Here is a 15982-nt window from a genome sequence, read left to right as displayed (position 1 = left end):
AGCTTCCTTATAGTCAGTCTTACTTGTAAGTTATTCAGTGTGATGAAATTGTATTGCTTCTATCTGCAGTTCTAACTCTTTCATTTTTTTCTCTCCTTATTCTGCTCACTCCTATATTTCAGGAACAGATTAATTTTGTTGATTGATCAGATTTCCATGGGTTTCCTCTTTTCTCTTATTTAGTGGAAGAGACACAAATACAAAGATGGAGCAGAAAAAAATACCTGAAAGAAGTCCACATTATGTTCCTCTCCAAGTCCAATCTAGAATATCTGACTTTAATAATGACTTTTGTTTAAAATAATGATTGTTGTAATTAACCTTGACCAGCTCAATTTCATATTTTTGTAACTGCTCATTGATATTCAATGCCTGATCCTTATAGGAATAGAGGATGACTTGTTTTTAGAACAGCTTTTCTGGGTCACTTATGAAATATCCTCTTCATTTAAGGATGGTTGTACTTTTAAAAAAGGGAATTATTTTGCAGAGTGGGTACTGTGCTGATGAAAATTGCTGTTGCTATAAATAATAGACTATTTTTTATTCTTATCTCCTTCCCATTTTCTCAACATTTAGAAATATTAAATGTTGATGGGTGTCTATCATTTGCTTCTGGTTTTCGATCAATATTAGCTTCAGACTCAATAGTCTTGTGTGGATAAAGAGAATGAAATTGAAAAAAAGGTATTTCATTACTACTGTTGATGATGCTTGTATTAACCAAAGCATTTTTTTACACTAGTGAAACTTATACTTCCAAAGGAATAGAACGCTTTATTTTCACCATTCAAGAGATCAACAAGACTATCCAGCTCCTGTGCAATCTCACACTTGGCTACAATATCCATGACAACTATTTGAAAGCTCTTGGCACATCAGACGTCTTGCTGGACATGCTCTCTACTGGAAAAGCCAATGTTCCCAACTACAGCTGTGGAAGAAAGGATAACATTTTGGCTCTTCTTGATGCAGCTGATAGGGAGATTTCCATCCAGATGTCATTATTAGTAGGCACCTACAAAGTCCCACAGGTTTGTGTGTGTGTGTGTGTGTGTGTGTGTTTCTATATTGTAAAATGAGTGGGGTGATAGTGGGTGCAGGATAGATCCATCCACATCTTCTCTATGGAATTCAAGAGCTGCTTTTCACTATGTCCATTGGAGGAACTGGAAACTGGAATACACATTAGAATGGGAGCATGTACCAAAATAGTGATATTCTCTCATGATAAAGATTGCTCTGTTACTTTGGCGGCTTCTGCTGAACACTTATTTTCACAGCCCTCTTTTTGACTCGTGCAGTATACAGGTCCTCAGTGGAAGGCAGGTTGGTAGCAATTGTTTTTTCTGCAGTCCTAACTATCCTCTGAAGTCTGTGTCTGTCTTGTTGGGTTGCAGAACCAAACTAGACAGTTATAGAGGTGCAGGTGACAGACTCAATAATTCCTCTGTAGAATTGTATCAGCAGCTCCTTGGGCAGTTTGAGCTTTCTGGGTTGGCACAGAAAGAACATTCTTTGTTGTGCTTTTTCAATGACATTTTTGATGTTAGCTGTCCATTTTAGATCTTGCGATATGGTAGAACCTAGAAATTTGAAGGTCTTTACTGTTGATACTATACTGTCTAGTATTGTGAAAGGTTGAAGTATGGAAGGGTTTCTCTAAAGTCTACCACCATTTCTACAGTTTTGAGTGTGTTCCAGATTGTTCCAGTCGCACCACGAGACTAGTTGTTCAACCTCCCGTCTGTATGTGGATTCATCATTGTCTCGAATGAGACTGATCACTGTTGTGTCATCTGCGAACTTCAGTAGTTTAAAAGATGGATCGTTAGAGATGCAGTCATTGGTATACGGAGAGAAGAGAAGTGGGGAGAGCACAAAGGCTTGGGGGGCCCTATGCTAATTGTACCGGTATCTGATATGATTCTGCTTAGCTTCACCTGCTGCTTCCTGTTTGTTAGGAAGCTTATGATCCACTTACAAGTGTGTTCAGGTACCTGTAGCTGGTTTAGCTTAGTTAGAAGAGTGTCTGGAATGATGGTATTGAATGCTGAACTAAAGTCTACAAAGAGGACTCTTGCGTAGGTATTTGGAGATTCAAGATGTTGCAGGATGTAGTGCAGAATTACTTGGCATTAAATTCACAGATTTTCCAGAGAAACATTTAAACTAAACAATGGGGATAGAGATTTTATTGATACAGAATATTTTTGTCTCCAGCAATCTAAAAATAATCAGTGCTTGTAACATAGATGTTTGTGTGGATAAGAATATCAACCATGCTGTCAAGGAAAATCTAGCTTTTTTTTTTTATTGAAAAAGTTTTAAAACAAACACAATTTCCCCACAACCCCCCCTCCCAACCCCCCTCCCCCTCCCCGACTTCCCAGAGCAGAACACAAGGTATTTCTATTGACCTTTAACAATAAACTAAATTGCATAACCAATCATTAAACTAACACCCCTAAAAAAAAATTTCTTAACCCCCCATATATAAAATCCTATTTCTTAAACATAATACTTCTAATATCACTTATATAACGCTTATACAAATAAAAGAAATCATTCATAAGCTATTTGATATTTTTTGGTCTGATACTTATTTTGTATATAATCAATCCATCTTCTCCAGTCCTGTATGTACCTTTCTTGTGTGTGATCCTTCAGATATGCTGAAATTTTAGCCATTTCAGCTAAATTAGTTACTTTCAATATCCAGTCATCAATAGTAGGCAAAAAGTCCTTCTTCCAGTGTTGTGCTACCAACAATCTTGCTGCTGTTATCAAGTTCAAAATCAATTTAGTCTCTGCAACTGTACAATCCGTAGTTATACCCAGTAAGAACAACTGTGGAGTAAATTTCAGTCTCTTTTTAAGAATATTCTGCATCACCCACCAAATCTTTATCCAAAATGCTTTGATTTTTCTACAAGTCCACCATATATGATAATAAGTTGCATCATCACAGTCACATCTCCAACATTTAGCTTGAATGAAGGAAAATCTAGCTTTTGAGAGCATGTACTATATACCATGTGCACTAATAAAACAGGTGGTAAGGAAGTAGGGGAACTCAGGCACAAAACAGGTTATGCAGAAAGTAAACACATGGTCAATTAAAAGGGACTTAAATGTCTATACACAACACACAGAGTATGAGGAATAGGGTGAATTAGAAATGTAAGTAAATGAGGGCAGATATGATATTGGTGCAGTTACAAAAACTTAGAGGGATGTAACCCAGAAATGGAATACACAGCTAGAGGGATTTAAATTATTTAAAAGAAACAGACCAAATAACAGAGGAGGCAGAGTTGCACTAAGTATAAAAAATAACTAAATGTCTACAGAAATAAAACACAAGATATCCAGCATGCAAACATTAGTGAGCTGGTAGGAAAGGTAAGTGCATTTTACCCCTGATGCAGACCTAGGCTGCATCAATAGAGGGATGGGGTCAAATTGATAAAGGAGAATATTTGTAGCTCGGTGTTCAAGTGACGGTTTCTTGTAGCTTTCTGAGCTTGGTTATTTTCTTGCAGATGTTTCAATACCGAAATTAGGCAAGATCATGAGTGCTAGTAAGAAGTGTGGGGTATGCTCTCAATTTTATCTTCTAATGACTTGCCCTATAAGTGCTGGTGGAAATGGTCTTGGAGGTTTTTTGGTTGAGGTGTTTACTGTTAGTTTGTTTGGCAATTCCTTGATTGGGGTATTGTTTACTTCTTAATTGTTCATCTGATATTAATCAACATCAATTAACATCATTAATTATAGGTGCAAAATGAAAGCTACGGAAACTACAAACTCCCAAAATTGTGTCTGTAAGAACAGACAAAATTTCAACTAAAGACCTCTCAGCTTATACAACTGAGAAATGATATGAGGAACTTTGGTCTTCCTGTCTCTTGCACAACTGGGGAAGAAAGTAAAAAGATGGCTGCACAAAGAATCTGAAATATAAAATCAGAGAAAGATGTAGCAATCTTTAAAAACCTAAATATAATATGACCCTTTATTGGAACAATATACTGTCTGCACATGTGAGTTTAACTGCATTCAATTGTAGGAGTGATCGAGAAATATGATTTGCATTTTGATTGTTATTGTTTTTAGTTAATTTGTTTCTCATTTTCCATTTTTATCTAAAGTCTTCTTAATATTCTGTGTTTAATATTTTAAAAATGGCCAATGAACAAACTATTCTAAGATGTTTATCAAAGCAAAAAGTTGGATTTATTAAAAATTCATATTTTGGAGTTGCCTTCTTCATTGTTTTTCCAGATCAGTCAAAGAATTGTTTCAGAGACTCTGAGTGATAAAAGTAAATTCCCTTTTTTCCACCGGATGCTCTTCAAGGAAGGGTTTCAGTATTCAGCAATTGTCCGAGTGCTCCTGCACTTCAGATGGACTTTGATTGGTCTCCTTGCTCCAGACACAGAGGAGGGGGAGAATTTCCTGAGGACTTTTCCTCCTTTGCTTGTCAGGAATGGAATTTGTGTCGTTATATCACAACAATTCTCAACGAGTGGATATCCAGCACCCTTGAGGGATTCCAGCTTTTCTCAGTGGAAACAAGTCAATGTCTTTGTTCACTTCACAGAACATATTATTGTTTCAAACACATTTCATATTTTTCATCTAACACTTGACATTTTGTCAGAACCCATCAGAGAGAAAATCTGGATCACCACAACTTTGGGATATTATATAATGACTCATCTTGGATATCACAAATACATCCATAGTATTTGGAGCTTTGAATTTCTGCAAAAACTAAGCCCAAAATATGGTGCTTTTGAACCCTTTTCCTTTTTAGACTCCCAGTATGAAAAGAAGAATTTTCACTGTTCTTTTTCAAAGCATGTTTTTTCTGTCAAAGGCCGGAAAAGATGCATCCAGAAAACTCCAGTGGAGACAGAAGATGATTTGAATGGGATATTCGTTGAAAACAGTGACTCTGTTTACATTATCTTTATGACTCTGGCCCACGTCTTGAAGGCTGCATATTCGTCCAGATCCTGGAGGAGAAGGAAGGAGGTCCAAGAGACACTGGAGGCTCCAAGGCTGCAGCCGTGGCAGGTATGGGGTCCCAACAAGGATCCAACTAAACTAAATTCCTATGGAGAAGGAATCCATTAGAGAAAGAGGGGAATCAGATCAACCTCCTTGTGCTACAAAAGTCAAGTAGATTTGGCCAATCTAGTTGCTGGGTTGTGGGTGATAATTTACCAAGGAGTTGGTAGCAGATATATGTTTGATATTAAACATTTCTTGTTTGCAATTTCTCACCACATATTAAGCATACTGGTAAACCAGTCTCGTCAGCAGTGAAAGCAAATGAATCTGCCCACATACCATTAAATGTTCTGTTTTCTTCTGAAACTTTTCTTTTCTTGGATTTATCCATGGTTGGCTTACTGGGGGGTGAAAAGCTCAATAAATCACAGGCTGGCCATTATTGCACATTTGGTGGTTGTGATGCATATTTTGAGTGACAGGTAGCCGCAACAGAAGGATGAAAGAGCCACATGTGGCTCCAGAGACATGATCTAGTCCAACCCCTGCCAAGTAGACCCTACACTATTTTTGATAGATGACAGTCCAGTCTCTTCTTGAAAGCTTCCAGTGATGAAGCTCCCACAACTTCTGAAGGCAACCTCTGTTCCATAGGTTGATTGTTCTCAACCTATGTTGATTGTTTCATCTTGTGATGAAACTTATCCTTATTTGTAGGTTGAATCTCTCCTTGATCAGTTTCCATCCATTATTCCTTGTCTGGCCTTCAGGTGCTTTGGGAAACAGCTTCACCCCCTCCTCTCTGTGGCAGCCCCTCAAATATTGGAACAGTGCTATCATGTCTCTCCTAGTCCTTCTCTTCAGTAGACTAGCCATGCCTAGTTCCTGCAACCATTCAGTATTAAGCATGTTTGCAATTTAAAAAAAAAAACTAGAAGAAGAATTCATACATGAAAATAGCAGGTGGGATAACAAACCATGGTTTCTGCTTTTAAAATTCCGGGATGTTTCCATTCTAGTTCCATCCCTTTCTGGAGAAGAATGACTTCTACAATCTTTCCCTCTGGAATCTTTACATGGACCATAATGGAGAAATAGCTGCAGATATGGACATTGAGTTCATGGTGATTTCGTCTGAGGGGGATTTGATGAAAAGGAAACTGGGGAGTATTGAAAGGCAGAGAATTATTATTAACGAAATTGCTCTTTCATGGATAAATCTGCTCAACAAGGTGGGTCAAATATTGCTGTGTTTTCTCCTTTTTTCTAAAGATTATGACCCATTTCAAGTAGGTTAATTCTAGTCACCATGGCGGATGATCCATACTGGGAATTGAATGTACAGAAGAGAACACTTAACCTTTTGTTAAGTTTTAAATGGATTCAGTCATTCAATATTGGATGCTGGGTGATTATTCTTTAGGATGGAGACCATGGATCAAGCAGGTGACAAATATTCAAATGCAGGGATTTGTGTTCCTAATAGCCTCAAGTTCTTTTAATCAATGTCTGCATTAAGGTTTGGACTGAATCAGATCAAATATAGTAATGACTGGTTAGAGTTCCCATTGGTCTTTGTGCGGAATAAGCCTCACCTTGTCCAGATTGAGGAATATCTGTCTTGAAAGGTCACTGATGTCCTATAATCTTTCAAGCAGCTCAAACCTGGCCAATACTTATCCATATCTCTCTTTCACCCCACTGGGATAAGCAATAGGCTTTCTGCTCCTCTGAAGAAGCTCCAAAGATGTTCATGTATCACATGAAATCATAAAGGCTGTTTTGATGTGAGATGATGCCCATAACCTGGAAAACTGAAGCAGTGAAACAAGACTTTGATCCAGAGAAAAGCCCTTCCTCGTTTTGGAAATAACAAGGGAGAATTTGAAATGAAATGCTACTTAGATTTGGGTTTTGGTTTGTAAGGGGTTAATTCATCTGAAAAACCTAGAATGCATTTTTTGCTACCTATGTTAAATCCCTCTGCCAAAAGGAGGATCCAAATTTAATTAATAAGAACTGTAGACTTCTCTTTCCATGCAAGTTGGAAAAAGACCCAGATACAGAGCTGGACACAAGTCTCCTACTTTTCTCCCACTTGTTAAAGATGAAAAGAACCCTTTTTTGAGGGAAAAGTTCTCATGACCTCTTCTGCATCTCATCTCACTCTAGTTCTAGGAACTAGGCAGCCAGTTTTAGTCTTGGTTGAGAGCCATGTGAATTGAGGAAAGAAACACACAAATAAAGAAAGCTATAATTTTTAAGGATTATTTTCTCTTTCTACCTAATTGGGGAATGGTTTTGGATTACTTTCAAAGGGAAGCAGTTTTGCAATGTTTTTTATACTCCTGAAGAAGCCTATCCAGATCCTATTGGTCCAAAGTTTCTTTCTTTATTACAGTTTTATTTTATTTAATAAATCTAATATAATAAAAAATTAATAAATCTTTTACAATAATTTCTTTTCCAAAATTTAATGCAAGATCATCGTACTGTACTTTAAAATCATGGTGATGTGAGGAATGGAAAAATGCATGTTAACAAGGCTAAGAGGAGGAACCAAACTGGTTGTCACTTAAGGCTGAAATATTTTCAATTCCATCCCTCCAGTCTTTCTTAAGTAGAAAAATCCTTTATTTCAATGTTAGAGGCCAAAAGCAAAGGGGAGTGAATAAATAAACTATCTGTCAGTGTTTATCTCTCTCCTAAATCTGATTGAAATGAGTCGAAGATTTCATATTTATCTAATTGAAGCCCAGGAACTATTTGGCTAATGTTAATGTCAACATCCATTTTCATCCATGCTTCATCCCAATGTATTTTCTTTGGCATTTCTTCTTCTTCTGCTTAGTCTCTGCCTCAGTCCCAGTGTGTGGAAAGTTGTCATCCTGGATTTGTCAAGCGGAAGCGAGAAGGAGAGCCTGCTTGCTGCTATGACTGCATTCCTTGTCCTGAGGGGACCATCTCCATCCATGAAGGTGGGGGACACCAAGGAAAAGGACAGGACTTATGGAAGTGGATTCACCTGAAACACTGTCACGAAAGTGCAAGTTAAAAGACAGATCAATAGTTTTTTTGTTTTTGTTAGCAGTTCAACAGTTTGATTCTCCCCAGCTCAGGGTTGATTCAGCCTTCCACCTTTCCAAGGTCGGTAAAATGAGGACCCAGATTGTTGGGGGCAATAGACTGACTCTAAACTGCTTAGAGAAAGCTGTAAAAGCACTGTGAAGTGGTATATAAGTCTAAGTGCTATTGCTATTATCTTCAAATTGCACAATTTCTTATCTAGAGGGAGGAATAGCAGAAAACCTTGAGGGAAGGCATAGGAAGAGATAGGGGGGTGTAGCAGATTAAACAAGCTTCCCCACTTCCAGGGGAAAAAAATATCTTCTGTTTTTTTTAGTTTGGAATCCAGATTATTTGCAGAACCAACTTTTTTTCTAGCTAATTAGATTTCAAAAAATAGGCATCCAGTCAATTATATTAAGAAATGCCATCTGTCAGGATCCAGGAAATGTGTCTAGAAAGATTAGTTGATTCATTATCTATTTCTAATAATATAGGTTCTGCTAATTACACAAGAAATCATTCAGTTTACAGAACTTCCAATTTCATAAACTATAAAAATATAGCTTTTTTTTTTTTTTTTTTTTTTTTTAGAAAATGATATTCTTCTTACCTTCTCTCTGTAGAGATTTTAAGCAATGCTTCTCAGAAAATGCTGCTGGTAACAAATTTTGTTCCAGGAAAGTATTTCTTGAAAGGTAAAATTACAGAATATATTTTAAAATGTTACTTTTTTGTTTTACTCAGATACAGAAAAATGCACCAAGTGTCCAGATGAAAAATATCCAAATGAGGACCGAATCCAATGTATCCCCAAAGTTATAACCTTCCTTTCTTATGAAGAACATCTGGGAATCATTCTGGTCTCTTTTGCCCTATTCTTGTTCTTAGCCACAGGACTTGTTTTAATCATATTCCTTAAACATCAGGAAACTCCCATTGTGAAAGCCAACAACCGAGACCTCTCTTACATCCTCCTGGCTTCCCTCCTGCTTTGCTTCTTGTCTCCTTTTCTCTTCATTGGTCAACCAAGGAAAGCCACCTGCCTTCTCCGACAAACAGTTTTCAGCATCATCTTCTCAGTTGCTGTTTCCTCTCTCTTGGCCAAAACCATCACAGTGGTGCTGGCTTTCCTGGCCACAAAACCAGGAAACCGAGTGAAGAGATGGTTGGGGAAGAGCTTGGCCAACTCCATCATCCTTTCTTGTTCTAGTGTCCAAATTATGATCTGCTCCATCTGGTTGGGAATTTCTCCCCCATTCTGTGACTCAGACTTTCACTCCCAGCCTGGAGAGATCATCCTGCAATGCAATGAAGGCTGTGTTTTCATGTTCTACATCACTCTCAGCTACATGGCCTTCCTGGCTGCCATTTGCTTCACAGTGGCTTTCCTGGCCAGGAATCTCCCTGGAGCCTTCAATGAAGCCAAGCTGATCACCTTCAGCATGCTGGTCTTCTGCAATGTCTGGATCTCCTTCCTGCCCACCTACTTGAGCACTAAGGGGAAATATATGGTGGCTGTGCAGGTCTTCTCCATCTTGGCCTCCAGTGCTGGTCTGCTGGTCTGCATCTTCATCCCCAAGTGCTACATTATCATTCTGAGGCCAGACGTGAATACAAAGGAGCATCTTACAACCAGAAGAAATGTATAAATGTGAGTTAGAGGAATTTCAACATTTTCCAACAGGCCAAGCATATAAATTGTTTCAAGCTGTTCCCCATACATAAGCTGGGGCAACAATTTTGAGCTGAAATAATCAAAAGGCAATCGGAAGATAGTGTTCTCCATCCATATCCAATATAATTGGAAGATCTGGATAATCTGGATTATCCATCTGGTCAAATTATGTAGAAATATAATAAGAGGGGAGCTGAAATACAGCCATATAAATTGGTTTGCAAAACAATTCATCAACAATTGATAGTATCCATATTTAAATATCCCATAAATGTCCTGTTAGGGAGAGAGGTACAACAATTTATCCATCTTATTCTTCTGATGGTGAACACTCCAGAGTTATTTTGGTCATGACTAATAGAATAACAAAGTTGGAAGGGATCTTGTCTAGTCCAACCATCTGCTCAGGCAGAAAACTTTCTACCATTTCAGAGAAATGGCTGCCCAATTATTATTTTTTTTTTAAAAAAAAAAAACAACCTCCAGTGTTGGAACACCCACAAGTTCTGGCGGCAAGTTGTTCCACTGATTATTATTCTGTCAGGAAATTTCTCCTTAGTTCTAGGTTGCTTCTCTTCTTGATTAGTTTCCATCTGTTGCTTCTTGTCCTGCCTTCTGGTGCTTTGGAGAATAGGTTGACTCCCTCTTCTTTGGGGCAGCCCCTCAAATATTGGAAGACTGCTATCATGTCACCCATAGAAGTAACCAATTCCAGCAATCATTTTTTATATGTTTTACCTCTAGTCCCCTAATCATCATTGTTGCTCTTCTCTGCCCTTTTTCTAGAGTCTCAACCTCTTTTTTACATCATAGTGACCAAAACGGGATACAGAATTCCAAGTGTGGTCTTACCAAGGCACTGAGAGATAAAGGTGGATCCTGACCTGATTCAGAAGACCTGTTCTTAACTTTTGGAACTGGAAGTTTGTAAGGACATCCCATTCAAAGAAGGAATTCCTCCTGAAATTATCACATAGTGTCTCAAATTTAGCAGAAAAGTATTTGGTTGGGTGTATCTCCCTTCTTGGCTTTATCATGGTTGTATTTTTCTAGCACCCAAAAAGTTCCAGCCTTCCTCATCCCTTCTTGGACCTGGATAAAGATGTAGCATTTAAGGACTGTGTCACAATCTGCACCTTTAACCAATGTGGAGAAAGTCTGTTTTTGCTGATGCACCTACAGAAACATGTAGTAACATGGTCAGGTTTTGTACCATGTCTTCTGTTATTCTGTTGATTTGGAGAGAAACTGTTAGTCATATACATGTGCCAATTTTCTTCAAACCATGAATGTGATTAACTAGTTTTAAAAGATTGGTGTTAAATGTCTTTTTTTATTTTGTTTAACTCTAATTGTTCATTTTTAAAATTTGTTTTTCTTCTCCGTGTTCTCCTTTGAATGATGTATTTTGTTGACAGCTGGTCTAAGACTAAATACTGTACATTTTTAATTTTTAATTTACAATCTTGCACAGAACAGTGGATTGAATTCAATTCCAGCAGGCCTCTTCCACATCTATGACTCTAGCTATAATAATTTTTTGTTTGCTTTATTGTATCCCTGGACTTTTTCTTACTTAAACAACATACCAATTTTGTGCATCGGTTGACCAATGTTTGCAAAAAATAGGTAGGGAGAAAGCAATAATCTTTTGCTGTTGTTGTTAGTTGTGAAGTCGTGTCCAACTCATCATGACCCTATGGACAATGTTCCTCCAGGCTTTCCTGTCTTCTACCATCCCCCGAAGTCCATTTAAGCTCATTCAGACTGCTTCAGTGACTCCATCCAGCCACCTCATTCTCTGTCGTCCCCTTCTTCTTTTGCCCTCAATTGTTCCCAGCATTAGGCTCTTCTCCAGTGAGTCTTTCCTTCTCATTAGGTGGCCAAAGTATTTGAGTTTCATCTTCAGGATCTGGCCTTCTAAAGAGCAGTCAGGGATGATCTCCTCTAGGACTGACTGGTTTGATCACCTTGCAGTCCAAGGGACTCGCAGGAGTCTTCCCCAGCAACATAGTTCAAAGGCCTCAATTCTTCTTTAGGAAATATTAAATAGTCTAAATTGTCAAATAATGTTATCAACAAATACCTTCCAATATTCTTCATAGCAGTTATAAATAGAATTATGTTTTAACCTCTCTCTTCCTAAGGTTACATTGCAACTCTTTTTATCTATACTTTCCTGTGTTTAAAAGCCATAAATCACAACTTCATTTTTACACAAAAAATCCATAATGGGTTTCCAGTTATCAATACATATAGGTATTGCCCTTTCTCTATTCAAAGTAGTCAGTTTGTGTTGAAGCGTAAATCAGCTTCGATACTCCCCTGGGGTAATTGCACTTAATTAGTGACGGATGGTTGCCTGGGACAAAACATGGTTGTAAAACATGGTCCTTAGGTGCCCAGTTCTTCTGACTGATATTATCCTATTACTCTGACCAGAACAATGCTTAGTAGGAAATTTTAGTCACTGTTTCCAGAAGAATGTAAGAGTAAAGTCTATTATCTTCCCAGAAAAACATTTTGACCCCCTTGAGGTCAAAATGGGGGAGGAAGACTATGGAGGAATAAACCCACTTCTTATATGAGTGGAATCAAATAAATCAAAATGGTATATAGAGATACAAAGCCAACCTTGCTTATGCAATTAGAACAATCCCATAGATTTGCAATAAGAAATGTTTTATTTTTGAATTTAACATTCTCAAACTAAGCCCTCCATTTGATTATGGGAGACGTTTCCCTCCCTATTTTATTTATTTAGTCTCCCTCCCTTCCTTTTAGGTTTCTGAAGGAAAACAGGTGCGGGAACTGAGTTCGCAAAGTTGATGTGTTTGAAGAAAGCTTCCAATTCCTGTGTTTTAATCTTGACCCATGTATCTCCAACATACCTATACCAACGAATGAGAGGAATTCCTGTGCAGGACTTTAGAGTTTGGTTTCTACTTCCTCCATGTTGAGCAGTAGTGGGTTTCAATTTTGTTTGCTACTGGTTTGCTCGCAGGTGCAGAAGCTTCTGCACATGCACAGAGACATCTGGACAGGTGGGCGGAGCCTACCGCCACCGCCTCTACCAGTTCGCCTGATCTTCGGCAAACCAGTAGCAATCCACCACCGATGTCGAGCTTCGCTACAATTGGGGACACAGGTGAGTCCATGGCACAGCTGTGATTTTGTCTGTAGAAACCTTCATTGTATTTAAAAATTCTCACAGTAGTGAAGAAACAACTGCTACAAGACAGCACATTAGGTGACAGAACCAACCTCAGCCCAGACCACACATGTGCCTTGCTAGATCTCTGCCTGATCACTATTTTAAATACAATGAAGATTTCTACTTCTCTTGGGGTCTTTTTTTCCCCAATCCATTTAATTCTGTTACTTTGCCTGGGTCGGTGTCACTCACCTGGCTTCAAGGTATTGCTCTCTCCTCTTCTCTCCAGCACGATCTTTTTCCCAGTCTGCTGTGGCTTTGCGAAAGCCGCCATGGCTGCCTACCCCCATCTCTGGCTTAGAGGATTTCCTCTGGCCTCCGAGGAACTTGCCTGTTACTCTTGGCCCAACGAGGTGCTCCTCTTCTCCCCCCATCCCTACAGGATGGGGTTGGTCAAAGACCGATCAGAGAATGGATCGTCAGTCGGGGTTTTCGCGGGCTCGTTAGAGCCCGCCATTCCCCCGACTGTGTCACCATGGTTCCAGACCGGAAGTCCACAATGAAGATTTCTACTTCTCATTTGGAGGCCAGTGGATCATGAGGCTTACTTGGATAAGAGACTAATACGTTTTAGCCTGTTTTCTTCCTTTTTTCCTGGATCAAGTTTTCACAGAGAGTGTTAAGTCTTCCAGATATTGTTTTGTAGTGGGGTCAGTAGTTGGTTTCAAGTCCCAGCGCTACCGGTTTGCTATTGGTAGTGCATGGGCACATGTGCTCACTTCACGAGTGTGTTGTGCTTCTGCGCAAGTGCAGATAGTTTTTGATGATGTCTGGGCGGGTGGGCGGAGCCTCCCATCACCACCACTACTAGTTCGTCCAAAACGGGGCAAACTGGTAGAAACCCACAACTGGGTGGGGTCAATCCTTTAGGGACATGTCCAGAAAGGGTGTTGGGAGAGTGATGAGTCAACATTGAAGTCATGGAATTCTGAGGTTCCGCAAGGGTTATGATGTCACCAAACAACTTCATAACAACATAAATATTTTTATGTATTTATTTGTCAGGTACATATTAGTTAATAAGTATAAAACATGGATTGGATACATAAAATAGGTACAAATAGAGAAAACATTAGGACAGGGATGGTAGGCATTCTGGTGCTCTTATGCATGCCCCTAACAGACCTCTTAGGAATTGGGGTGAGGTCAACAGTAGACAGTCTTAGGTTAAAATTTTTATTATTTATTTATTTATTATTCAAATTTCTATACCGCCCTTCTCCTTTCAGACTCAGAGCGGTGAACAGCCAAAATAAAAACATCTATACATAACATTACAGTTAAAAATAGAGTTAAAATAATTTATAAATTTGGCCTGTAATTTAAAACTTGTCAATTTAAAATCAATATCAAAATTTTAAAACTAACCCTAAAATCAAGACAGACCGGCTAACTGAAAAAAGTAAGTTTTTAGGGCCCGACGAAAAGTCCAGAGGTCGGAGATCACTTGTATCTCTGGGGGTAGATTGTTCCATAGGGTAGGTGCCACCACAGAGAAGGCTCTCCTCCTGGGGGTCGCCAGCCGGCATTGTCTGGCCGACGGCACCCTGAGGAGGCCCTCTCTGTGGGAGTGAACCGGCCGGTGGGAGGCTATTGGTGGCAGAAGGCGGTCCCATAAGTACCCCGGCCCTAAGCCATGGAGCGCTTTAAAGGTGATCACCAACACCTTGAAGTGCACCCAGAAGTCCACTGGAAGCCAATGCAGCTCGCGCAGGAGAGGAGTCACATGGGAGCACTCCGTCGCTCCCATAATCCCCCGCGCGGCCGCATTCTGCACCAGTTGGAGCCTCCGGGTGTACCCCAAGGGGAGCCCCATGTAGAGAGCATTACAATAGTCCAGACGAGAGGTGACGAGTGCTTGAGTGACCATGCGTAGGGAGTCCTGGTCCAGAAAGGGGCGCAACTGGCGTATCAGGCGAACCTGACAAAAAGCCCCCCTGGCCACAGCTGTCATATGCCCTTCTAAAGACAGCTGTGCATCCAGGAGGACACCCAAGTTGCGGGCCCTCTCTGTGGGGGCCAATGATTTGCCCCCAATAACCAGCGATGGCGTCAGCTGGCTATACCAGGACGCCGGCAGCCACAGCCACTCGGTCTTGGAAGGGTTGAGTCGAAGCCTGTTTCTCCCCATCCAGACCCGCACGGCCTCCAGGCACTGGGACATCATTTCCAAGGCATCATCGGGGTGGTCTGTCATGGAAATGTACAGCTGAGTATCATCAGCGTACTGATGGAACTCCACCCCAAAACCACGGATGATCTCACCCAGCAACTTCACATAAATGTTGAACAGGAGGGGCGAGAGGACCGACCCTTGTGGCACCCCACAAACAAGGCGCCTTGGGGTCGACTGCTGCCCCCCTGTCAACACGGATTGCGACCGGTCGGAGAGATAGGAGAACCACCGCAAAACGGTGCCCCCCACTCCCAGTCCCTCCAGCCGGCACAACATGATACCATGGTCAATGGTATCAAAAGCCGCTGAGAGGTCTAATAGGACCAGGATAGAGGAATAACCCCTATCCCGGGCCCTCCAGAGATCATCCACCAATGCGACCAATGCCGTTTCCATGCTGTACCCAGGTCTGAAGCCGGACTGGAGCGGATCCAAATAGACAGCTTCATCCAGGTACTGGGGAAGCTGTCGCGCCACCACACTCTCAACAACCTTCGCAATAAAGCGAAGGTTGGAGACTGGACGATAGTTAGCCAAAACAGCCAGATCCAGGGATGGCTTCTTGAGGAGAGGCCTCACCACCGCCTCTTTCAAGGCGGCCGGCAGGACACCCTCACTCAAAGAAGCGTTGATAATCCCCTGGAGCCAGCCTCGTGTAACCTTCTGGGAAGCCAGCACCAACCAGGAGGGACACGGGTCCAATAAACATGTGGTCGCGTTCAGCCGTCCCAAGATCCTGTCCACGTCCTCGGGAGCCACGGGGTCGAACTCCTCCCAGATAACACTCTCAAGGCCTGCCTCAGTCATCTTGTCTGAACTAACCCAG

The sequence above is a fragment of the Pituophis catenifer genome, unplaced genomic scaffold (assembly GCF_029215685.1).
Source record: "Pituophis catenifer annectens isolate HBS135680 unplaced genomic scaffold, rPitCat1.0.hap2 SCAF_2, whole genome shotgun sequence".
Lineage (NCBI taxonomy): Eukaryota > Metazoa > Chordata > Lepidosauria > Squamata > Colubridae > Pituophis > Pituophis catenifer.
The sequence above is the reverse complement of the archived record's forward strand: the minus strand, read 5'-3'. Positions refer to the sequence as shown.